Raw genomic sequence first — 12,299 nt, forward strand, 5'->3', positions numbered from 1 at the left:
CTTGGTTCCCCCCCAGTACCAATGAACAGATATATAGGAACGGGAAAAACTACCACTCCATCTCCGTTCAAATGGTGCGCCTGGCAGACCAGTACATTTCACAAGTCATTGCTAAGTATTCAAAATCAGTCCATGATTCCTTCATCATGCATAACAGCAATGTCCCGCTACTGATGACATGACTCTACAAAGAGAGAGCTTGGCTGGTTGGTAAGTTAGAACTGTAATGTGTGTTTGCAAAGTATGTCTCCTGCCATCACAATGTTGCATGTCCCACATATATGTTTGTGTTGTTCTACCTAATTGCTTGCAGGTGACTCTGCCTAGCCTAACCGTCCTTGGTTGTTGACACCAGTGAGGTACCCAACTACGCCAGGGGAAGTCTACTACAATGAGGCCCACAGGAGGACAAGGCATGTTGTGGAGTGAACTTTTGGGCTCCTGAATGCAAAATTTAGGTGCTTGGACATTTCAGGATGGGCCCTCTTCTACTTACCCAAAAAGGTATCTCAAATAATTGTTGCCTGCTGTATGCTCCACAATCTTGCCCTCAGACATCAGATACCATTTCTTCCAGATGAGGGGGAGCCTGCAATATCTGGGGTGGGGGGGGGGGGGGGAATGCTGATTTGCCAAGTGACGATGAGGATGAAGCAGGAGACTCCAGGGCAGATCTCATCAATTAGTATTTCAACTGACTCAAGGTATGTGATGTATTTGTGATGCAGTAATTAAAAATATTAAACTAACATTGATGTGCAGAATGTCACCTCCTCTTTACCATCAGCTATGGGGTATTAGGTAGCTAAAATGCCTATGAGTGAGCTGTGCATGCAGACTGTAATGTGGTAATGTGGAAAGAACACACTGGTATACAGTATCATGTATTTTTATTGTACTTGCAATGACACCCTTGTGAACATGACTTGTCTGCATTGAGGAATGTTTCTGGTATGTCCTATCTGTCATCTATGTCAATCACAAATTTGGTGACTTCCAGTTTGGCTCATCGTCGTTGGCAAGTCACAGACAATGTGAAAGGCTGATGTGAATTGCAGGCACACATGAGAAGTGGGCATGCCTGAAACCAGGTACTGGATGCAATGAGTATGTGGAGTGTAAGTTAAATGGCCAGACTGTCAGGACACCAGGCTGAAATTGTACCAACCCCTCAGGTTTACCTGTAGGGTACTGGAGGTGGTCAAATGGTGCAAGTGGTGTGTACATATATATCTGGCACATGTGAAAATGTGGAACCATAGCCTATACCATCAACATTTTTATTGTTGTATGTAACCTACCCTGGACCTAGCTGTCAGTGTGTTCCTACCTTGCAGACCAATGTGCATGTCTCTGTGGACTGACATAGGTGAGTGGCAACCCTACAGGTATGTGACCAATGTAAATGAAAGATTCTTGGACTAGTGACAGCGCTGATCTCTGTTTGTACCATGGGATATGTACATTAGAGAGAAAAGGTATGGCCATGTGATAAGGCTTTACCAGGTGATACAAAGGAACTGATATGTCCCTAACTTCTGAATCTTGTGTGTTAGCAGTGTCTGCCACCTTAGCAAACATCTTGATGTTACTATCCATTATACTCAATGTGCTGTTTGAACATCTATCAATAAATGTGCGTACATGTGGCATACTAAAGTTTTTGAATCTATCCATTTTTTAATCCTAATGTAAAGAGTCTTATGCTGATAGTGTCTATGTATGATGTCCATGACATAGGCTGTACAACACAGAGGGACATATTGATAGCAGAGTTGCCATTCATCACAGATGTACATGGTAGATAAATGACACATACACAGGACCTGTGTTAAAGTGTGATTTATTGTGAACAGTTAAACAATATGTGTGACAAGGAATCTACAACGATACAATCTAAACAGTGGAGGGTTCAGACATGGGGACTGGAATCATAAGGGTAGCTGCTACACCATTCAGATACACAAGTCCAGGGCCCTTGTACCATGGAAAAATTGAGTTTCTATAAGGACAGTCAACAGGGTGTATCTGTGGCACACAACGGGAACAAGTCAGGAAAGGTTCACTTCCTGGCAGTGGGTTTTGTCTTGGTATCTGCTCCTCCTGGATGTCTGGGTGGATGTCCACGTTTGCTGGGGGTTCCTCTGCTACAGAGGGTGGGGTGTCTGAGGCATGTCCTTCCCCTGGCAGGGCCTCCATTCCACTAGCAGCCGCAGTTATAGAAGGGCTTGTAGACTCATTGCTAGTGGAAGAGGCCTGATATTGTACTGCAGTCCTACTCAGGGTAGTGTTGATGTCCTTCAGCACCCCATCAATGGAAGCCACGCAGGAATTGTGTGCCTGCCACTGCTGCATGACTTCCTGGTGATGGTCCCTCTGCAGCTGTTGGATTTCCTCCATCATGGTGATTACCCGGCCCATCATGCCTTGAGAACTTTAGTATGCTCCCAGGACTTGGGAGATAGTTTCCTGGTCAGTATTGTCCCTTGGAGCCCCCATCCACTGGCCCACAGCATCCCTCCCTCGTACCCTACCCTACCGTGCCCACTCCCAGTGGCAGCTGGACCATCATTGTCAAGGGTGACTAGAGGAGAATCAGGTACCTGTACTGTGAGGCCCACAATGGATGATACAGTCCTTGGGAAACACGTTTGAGGGTGAATGGTTGCCTGTGATGTAGCTGCAACAGGGCTGGGAGGGATCGATGTGGGCGGGTGAGGCTGACAGTTGTTGACTGACCAGGTGTCCTGATGGGCTAGTTTCCTCTTCAGTGTCCACACTTCCGGGGGTGTTGTCCTCACTGGGGCCTTCATCCAGAGGGATTGTGGCAGTCTCTGGTATCCTGTCCATGGTGACATTGGCAAGGTTACCTGTGGGAGAAGTGGAATACAAAATTGCTGTTACATTTAGGGTATGGTTCATGTTATGTGAGATGCAGACATTTCCTTTCCATGATCACCAGAAATGACAATGACAGCTGCTGCACAATCTTGCTTAGTACAACATGAGATTCTGTAATTTCCATACCATACACCATGCTTGTGGCTGTTAAACGATGTTGGTAGTGATTAAACTGCTAATACCATCTTATGTTGTCAGAATATTGCCATGGGTATTCAGCTTTGTCACACACATCACAATAGTGTCAGAGTAGTAATACAGTATGGGAATATGCAATAGACATTGACATGTAACTGGTTTTACTGAATGTGCATCCACTTTTACATCAAGATTTCCATCCCAAATGAGTAGATTTTAATCTTAGGAATCTTTAATCTTTGGGCATTGTGATTGGGCACTCAGCGATAACTGTGTTTTCTTGGTGATGATAATGGGAGTGGGCCATTGCGTTGCTGTCATTGCCAAACGCTGTTACAGACTTGCACAATGAAGATGGCTTATATTGATAGTTTCACAAGAATGACATCTCGCATTTTGTTCACTGTTCTGATTTTCACAATTTGGATTGTTGCATTCTGAGAATTGTAGAGCTATGAGTTGCCAGTACTTCACGTGGAATTTCCATGGGCTGTGGAGCCAAGTGAGCTTAGTGGACATGTGGCATGCCAGAGAGGGGTATTAGAACATTTGGACAGCGGTGTGGTAGGTGGTATGTGAATTGGGGTGGTCTAAAGTGGTGAGGGAGCATGCAAGACATAACAAATGGGTGACATTTATTTTATGGGGACTTACCAGACTGCACTCCCCAGGTATTCCTGTCTGGCCCTCAGGATGCAGTATGTCCAAGACCTTCTCCTCACAAGAAGTGAAAGTAGGGGAGGAGGCGGGGGCTCACCGCCAGTCTTCAGTACCGCCAGCTGGTGCCTGGATGCCATGAAACGTGCCTTCCCCCTGAGGTAATTCCACCTCTTTCTGATGTCCTCCCTTGTGCATGGATAGCTGTCTACAGAATTTACCCTGTTGACTAATCTTTGCCACAACTCCATTTTCCTGGCAATTGATGTTTGCTGGACCTGTGCTCCAAACAGGTGAGGCTCTAACCTGACAAATTCGTCCACCATGACCCTCAACTCCTGAAGCGTGAAACATGGGTGTTTCTGTGGGGGGGACATGTTAGTGGTGGTGAAGATGATGTGGTTGTGTTCAAAGATAAAAGGCTGGAGTAAAAGGTAAGTGGTGAGGTGTAGGTGCTGTGATGTGAGTGGGTGACAGTTGTAGTGGATTGTGGATGGTAGCAAAATGTGCGATGTGTATACTGTGCAGGTGTAGATGTGTGCATAGTGAAATGTATGTGGATGCCTAATATTGGTTTTCCTATTTCTGTGTACGATTTCACTTGTCTGTGGCTGTGTGTGGTATTCAGGGTGCAAAGGATTGTGGGCTGTGAGGGGTAGGTTATACAGTGCAGTGTGTAGTGTGTGTGGATGTGTGTCAGGTGTAGGGTGTTCAAACTAACCAATATGTTGCTGTGTTCGTTGTGTTGTGAGTTGAGACTGCTGCGGTTTGCACCGCCAATAGTTTCAACCATGGAAGTCCTGCTGTTCTGATTTGTGGATCATAATCTGATGGATGGATTTCTGTCAGGCTGGCGGGGCTGGTGGTCAAAGCACCTCTTTTCCATCCTACAATGTCCTGGAGATTTCAGACATTTAGCTGTTTTTGGCAGACTTTGCCAACATGGTTGTCTTTTGAAATTTCAACTTTTTTCATCCAAAAAAGTGACAAAGTCCAAATTCAACTTTTTTTTTCAAAAAGTGGCAAACTCCCATTCTGAGTGCAGACTTAAAAAAATGTCAACTTTTTTCAAAAGTTTAATTATTTTCTAAAGTCTCTTCTTATTCTGAGATGGGACTTAGAAAATAATTAAACTTTTATCAAAGTTCAGATGTTTGCCAACTCGGATGTCAGAATGGGATATTTGGACATTTTGGATGAAAAGATCAACTTTTTTCATCGAAAAAGTGCAAATTCATCTTTTTTCTTCAAAAGAGTAACAAAGCCTCATTCTGTGTAGGGCCATAGAACAAATTTCAACTTTTTTCATCCAAAAAAGTGACAAAGTCCAAATTCAATGTTTTCCACAAAAAAGTGACAAAGTCCCATTCTGAGTAGGGACTTAAAAAAATTGTATCTTTTTCCATCCAAAAAGTGAAAAAATCAAAATCCAAATGTTTTCTTCAAAACAGTGACAACGTTCCATTATGAGTGGGGGGGGGGGGGGGAGGGATTCAACTTTATTGATCTAAAAAGTGACAAAGTCCAATTTCAACTTTTTTCTTCAAAAAAATGAGACAATCCCATTCTGAGTAGGGACTTAAAGAACTTTCAACTTTTGTCAAAAGTTGACTTTTTTTCTAAGACCTCATTCTGAGATGGGACTTAGAAAAGAATGAAACTTTTATCAAAGTTGACATGTTTACCGACTCCCAAGTCAGAATTGGACATTTTGACTTTTTGGATGAAAAGATCAACCTCTTTCATTTAAAAGGTAAAAAAGTGTAAATTCACCTTTTTTCTTCCAAAAAGTGACAGTCTCATTCTGAGTGGGGACTTGGAAAACATGTCAATTTTTTTCTTCCAAAAAATGACAAATTCCAAATTCAACTTTTTTCTTCAAAAAAGTGACAAGGTCCCATATTGAGTATAGGGTTAGAAACAATTTCAACTTTTTTCAAAAGTTGCATTTTTTTCTAAGTCTCATCTCATTCTGAGATGGTACTTAGAAAACAATTCAACTTTTGTCAAAGTTGACATGGTTGTTGACTCCCATGTCAGAATTGGACATTTTGACTTTTTGGATGAAATCCAAAAAGTGCAAAAAGTCCAAATTCATATTTTTTCTTCAAAAAAGTGACAAAGGCCCTCATTCCGACTTTGGTGGTTTCACAGAAGGCCGCCAAAACCACGGGCGCCAGAGGACCACCAGTGCTGGTGGTCTTCCGTCCACCATATCACAGATACTGCCGGATTTCCGCCACACTCTGGGTGGAAATACAGCAGTAGTCATGCTGGCGGGTGGAGGCGCTTGGGCGGTTCCACCACCGGCCCGCCCCACCAGCAGGACTCCACCAGCCGTATTATGGGCAATAATATGGCCTGGTGGTGTCCTGCTAGTGGGTGCTGCCGGTGGTGGAACCGCCCCTTTTCGTTCCCTGCTGGACGACCTTCTCCCCAGACCAGGTTAGGTGATCGTCCAACTGGGGGGGGAGGGGGGGGAGGTGGGATGGTGTAGGTTGCTGTGTGTGTGTGTTTGAGTGTGTGGTGTCTGAGTGTGTGCATGAATATGTGTGTGCATGGTTGTATGTGTGTCTGAATGTTGAAGTGAGTGCGTGTATGCATGTAAGTGTGTATGCGAGTGTGAGTGTTGTGGTGAATGCGTGTTTGTGTGTGAGTATGCATGTTTGGATGGGTGTGAGTATGCATGCTTGAATGCATGTATGAATTTTGAAGTGAATGCGTGTATGGATGCATGTGTGTGAATGCATGTATGTAAGTGTAGGTGAATGGGTGTATGCGAAGTGCGTGTGGGTGTCTGTGTGCATGTATTAGTTAAACGGGGTGCAAAATGAGGATATATGGCGCTCAGGATGTAAAAATACCCTAAGTATTATGTCAGGGACACCACACAAGGGAAACACCCTACCCTTGGAGGTAAACACAACCTCAAAACTAAAACAATACACAGTGAGGGTCCCCTCTTGTAGAAGCCTTCAAAAGTGTCAATTCAAGAGATAAATCATGATGAACACAGTATCATAAAGGTCCATGTCACACAGTCCACACAGGTTTCTGAGTCCACCGATGAATCCAAAATGTATTGTGAAAAAATATTTCTTTTTAGGAAAAATGGCAAAACATCAACAGTAGATTGTACTTCCAGCCAACACGTGTTTCGTCTTGGGAAATGTTTGCATCCCTTACGACTTCTTCAGGGCTTATGTATCCACCACAATTCAGAAGTAATAGTCAACGAATATTTCCAAATCAAAATTATGCTTCAAGCGTAAATGCTATCCATTAATGCTTTCAATCCAGATCAATAGAGTCAGCAGGTCAATATTAGAAAAAGCGGCGTCTCCAACTACGGACGCCTAGCGTGTGCGCGTATGCGGGGAGGGAGTGCTGTGTCTGGGGGGTGGGGGCACTGTGTCTTGAGGGGGTGCGGGGAGGGTGGCACTGTGTCTGGAAGGGGGGTGGGGGTGCTGTGGCTGTAGGGGGGTATAGTGCTTGCTGGGGGAGGTGGGAGAGTCATCTACCAGTGACAGGGAAAACATTCCCTGTCACCAGTAGCCTCCGCCATGGTTTTCGTGGCAGTGCTACCACCGCGCAAAACCATAGCGGAAAGCCAGCTCCTAATACCGCTGGCGGTCTTCTGTGGACCGCCGGGTCAGAGATGATCATCTCCGGCCTGGCGGTTCCGACCACTATGGCATTATGTGGCAGTCTGCACTGCCAGCCTGTTGGCAGTGGGACCGCCACATTTACCCAAAATGAGGGCCAAACTCTCATTCTGAGTGGGGACTTAGAAAACAATTTAACTTTTTTCATTCAAAAAGTGACAAAGTCAAAATTCAACTTTTTTCTTCAAAAATGTGGCAAAGTTGCATTCTGAGTGGGCACTTAGAAACAAATTCTAATTCCTGGGGGTGAGGGGGGTCACTGATTGAGACTCTATGCAGAGCATGTGATCTACATCAACACATGCTACAAACAGGAAATGTTACTTACCCTATAACTATCGATTTGTAGCTTGTAGTGCAGTAGATTCACATGTGCCCACCTGCCTTCCTTAAAGCAAGCAAATCCACCAGATGAAATTTTTACAATGCACAGGGTCACCCTATTTTTCAGTTATGTTTTGTCGATATACTCCATATACCAGTTGGGCTCTCAGAAGCAGAGACAGTCTGAGATGGAGTCTTCAGCCTAGGGCATTGGACTCTAAGGGAGAGACCGTAAGGCATTTTACATCTAACAGATTTTCAAATAAAAGCGTCCTGCAAATGTGCATTCCCAACAACAGATAGAAGAAATGTGCAGACCATGTTAATCTGCAGCACTACATGCTACAAACCGATAGTTACAGAGTAACATTTTCCTTTTCTGAGTTTTGGCAGAATATATATTTAGACCTGATAGCCCTAAGAAAGAAGTTGAGGCCATATTTAAGAGCCGTCAGCGCCTCCTTAGCGCCGCCATACCATCATTTTTTTTACGCTAAGGCGGCGCTAACGTCGCTTTTTCCCACGCCATATCTACAAGGTGGCGTAATGCATGCCTTGCACCACTTTGTAAACCCTTGCGCCACATTATGCCTGCACCAGGCATAATGTATGGAAGGGGTGAGTTCTGGCGCTAGGAGGCACGTAAAAATGTTGCAATGAAATGTAACAGATTTCAATGCTCCATTTTTGGCGTCATTTTTAACGCCTGCTCAGAACAGGCATTAAAATGATGCTCCCATAGAAACCTATAGGCCTCCTTGCACTTTGCTACACTAGCATCAACATTTTTGACCCTTGTGTAGCAAAGAACCACAGCGTCAAAAATGTTGATGCTATTGTGATAATGACAACTATGGTGCACCATATTATACCATGGTGTTGTTAGGTGCCAGTGGGGGGGGGGGGGGGGCGCAGAAAATGTGGCGCATCAGCTCTGATGCAGCACTTTTTTTTAATATGGGCCATAGTTCCTTCATCAAGGCTTCCCAAACCATGTTTACATTGTCTAAATATCTCCTGCATTTAGTGAAATCAGTTTTCTCCTTCTGCTTTTCTCCTAGCTTTCAGGTGTTGGGGAGAATCACAAGCATGTGAGCAGATTTAACATATTAAATAATCATAAATTGGTTCAACCTCTGTCAGATTCTATTGGTGTTTGTGCTGTGGAAATAAAAATCAGAGCAGTTTTCCTGAAGCCAATTTTGTTTTAAAAGGGAATATCTGTGCATGTCATCCCCAAATCCAGGCGTTTCTCCTGTATTTTCATGGCTTCTCATATCTCATTCCTTGTCTTTTTCTCTACTGAAAGGGACTGTGTATTTATAAATGAGTTCACATAGTTCCTGGCAATCGTTCTTATCGCCTTAACGTTGTGTCTGCAGCTGACTCCGTGAAAGTCACCTGGCATGAAGTTATGTTATCTACTCCAACAGGTTCTCTCCTAAAGTGATGCACAACCCTAACATTGGAGCTTGTTCCACCAGGTTTAACGCCTGATATACCCTTCTGGCCAAATTCTGGAGCTTTTTTGAGGCTCCAAGGCTCCTAGGAAGCATAACGCCAGACCTCACTTTGATGTGTGTTACACAATCTAATCCTGGAAGTTTTACATCTCAGAAAAACCCACATTATTAACAATAGACTAGCGAAGCGGAAAGAAATACCCCCACTTGCCCAATTCAGAGGGTCTCCTAAGATTTCCCTCTATAAGAATGCAGTTACAGTTTCATGAAGAAATAAGGACACCTTGCCCATAGTTCCAATGCTACTTGACATCAGTGTTGCTACAGTGAGAACGGATATGTCACAACTAAACATGTTAAAGACCACTCCTAGACCACTTCCTCATTCAAGGTTCTCTCAAAATTTCCTATCGGATCCATTAAGCCCGACATACATGCTGTATCAGCTCACAATACCATTGTCTCTCTTCCTCAAATTTGTCATAAACTCCCCTTCCATGAGTCTCTACGATAAGCTTGAATCTGGAAATTAAGTAATTAAATACAGCACTCTGCCCAATAAGACATTATGGGGGTTATTACAACTTTGGAGGAGGTGTTAATCCGTCCCAAAAGTGACGGTAAAGTGACGGATATACCACCAGCCGTATTACGAGTCCATTATATCCTATGGAACTCGTAATACGGCTGGTGGTATATCCGTCACTTTACCGTCACTTTTGGGACGGATTAACACCTCCTCCAAAGTTGTAATAACCCCCTATGTCCCATAATGTCCCCTGTTCAGTCCTTTCTGGCAGTTGTAGCAGAGTCCATGCAAGATGCATACACAAAACCCTCTTAAAGTTAATCCGCACCTTCATGTATTATCTAAGTCACTCCAGGGATGGTGCCTTTCTTTTTCTGTCAGCCTTTAATACGGACCCACACATGGAGGATAGGATTGTTGGCTTAAAAACTGCTTACTCCATCCATCAGATTTCTTTATCACTTCTATTCCTTTTGGTGTTCCAAGCAACAAGCACAGGCACTCCTTGATGTTATGCAACGTTTCCATTTCATTGGAGAGGTCATAGAGAAGCTTGCCCGATAGCCCTCCCCCAAACAGGGTAGATTCTTGCAGCATATGTAACTTTAGATCTGGTCCTGTAACACAGCCTTGAGGCTTCAAAAGGCCTTCTACACATCTATAGTCATCAGAACTAGTAGGATACTCATGGTAGTCTGTGCATGGCATCCTCTTGATGTGGACCAACCAGCAGAGCTGTATAAAAACATTCTGTTCAGATTTTGGCTGTAGCACAAACCCGGATCTTTCAGTTTCACCTGAATATTTTTAATGGACACAGCCTTGAATATAAATGTCAGGTTACTTAAGAAAAATCTTTAAATTTGAGAGTCTCCTATTAATTTCTGAAAGGAGAGAGTTTTCTTCTTTCCAATCTTACCCACTGTAGTGTTTTATGTGAACAGGCTGGAGAAACACCCCTCCTTTTCTTTGTAAATGTGGATTTTCCTCAGGTAATGTTACTTTCTGCCACCCACTGAACTAATTGGATAGGCTCAGCTCACTTTCCCTTGCTCCTTTTGAGTAGGAGCTTTTTTGTATTGGTTGGCTCATTTGGAGAATTGTAACACAAACCTGTATCAACCCATTACACATTTGATATGTTTGCAAAACGAAGAAAACCCTTTGCTGTTCAAGAGATGTGTTCTTCTAGGTTGAAGAAGACAATTTCTCTACCGCCATTACTCCTCTTCTCACGATTCCAAATCTCACGAGACAGCGGCGCCGTATGGTAGCACCCTACTCGCTTGATTTTTGTTTCCAGATCCTCTAATATTTTGGAGAGATCCCCCAAAAATTCTACCTCTAAGTGGTGAGTTCTGTTTCAACACAGACACCTCATTTTGCAGCCCTCCCGCTGAGATAATTTACCTTGTCTGTGCACACTAATCTATGGAATTCTTGACATCTCGCAAGATATTTAAACACTCTTCTGGCCGACAGAAAGATTTCCATAAGGTGTGTCGTTCTTCATCTCGCATCTCGGCAGGCTCAGGGAGTAGTTAGAGTCATCAAGCCCATATCTGAAGATAAGCCTCAGGCAGAATACTCTTTAACACATGTTTCAAGTCACATGACAAGCAGTACAGGGGGAAGCATCCCGAACAACGAGTCGTGCACCATGGAGTTGTGGAAAACGAAAGCGAAACAACGCTTTAGTTTTCCACGACTTCCTTGTTCAGGACCTTAACCACGCATGTGTGAACCACGTACATGCGTGGTTAAGGCACAGAAGGGAGTCAAGGAGGAGGTAAGTTGGGCTGGGGCTGTTTTTTTGGGGGTGGGGTGGGGGGCTCGGGGTGAGTAAGGTTTAGAGGGGGGTCAGGGTTTAGGTTTTAGGGGTGGGGTGGGGGTTGGGGTGCTTTAGGTTTTAGGGGAGGGGAGTTGGGGTTGTGGTAATTTTGCGGGTGGAGGGTTGGGGTGGTTGTGGGGTTGGGAGGGTTGCGGTAGTTTTTAGGGGTGGGGGGCCATGGGGGACGCATGCTGGAACCATGCATGCTGATCACTAATGCCTTTACCAGGAATGCCTTTACAACGAAAAATCGTTGTTAAGGCATTCGTGCTAAAGGCATTAGTGATAACGAGGTCGTTGTTCTGACCTCGTTGTTCAGGCATGGGTGGTTGAAGCACTCGTTTCGACATATAACCAGTACAGGATCTACCACAGTGGCACACATGTTGTACCATTCTCACAGGCATCCAAACCATGACTAACTGCAGGGTTGGAGTCCTGGTGAAATAGCTAAAGTGCTCAGAGTAGAGAAACAATGTAGAGAAACAATCCGACCGCTCCATAAAAAAGGTAAATAGATGCAATGGTTTTAACCTGTGACAGCTCATTCTCTTAGTAGAATTTTAGTTTACACGATTCTGAAATAAATTTAGATATGGAGCATTTTTTTTCAGAACTTGTACATACCTAAATGGCTGACCTAGCAGGGCAGATTTCAGGCAGGGCACCAACTACACTACATTAGGAAGGAAACCACTACCCTCGTACATGAGAAGCCCAGACGTCTACTTTATACGAACCCACAGTTCCTTCAGTGCCTTCACTTTTTCACTCATTCGCAGATCTTGTCA

The sequence above is a fragment of the Pleurodeles waltl genome, chromosome 4_2 (genome assembly GCF_031143425.1).
Source record: "Pleurodeles waltl isolate 20211129_DDA chromosome 4_2, aPleWal1.hap1.20221129, whole genome shotgun sequence".
Lineage (NCBI taxonomy): Eukaryota > Metazoa > Chordata > Amphibia > Caudata > Salamandridae > Pleurodeles > Pleurodeles waltl.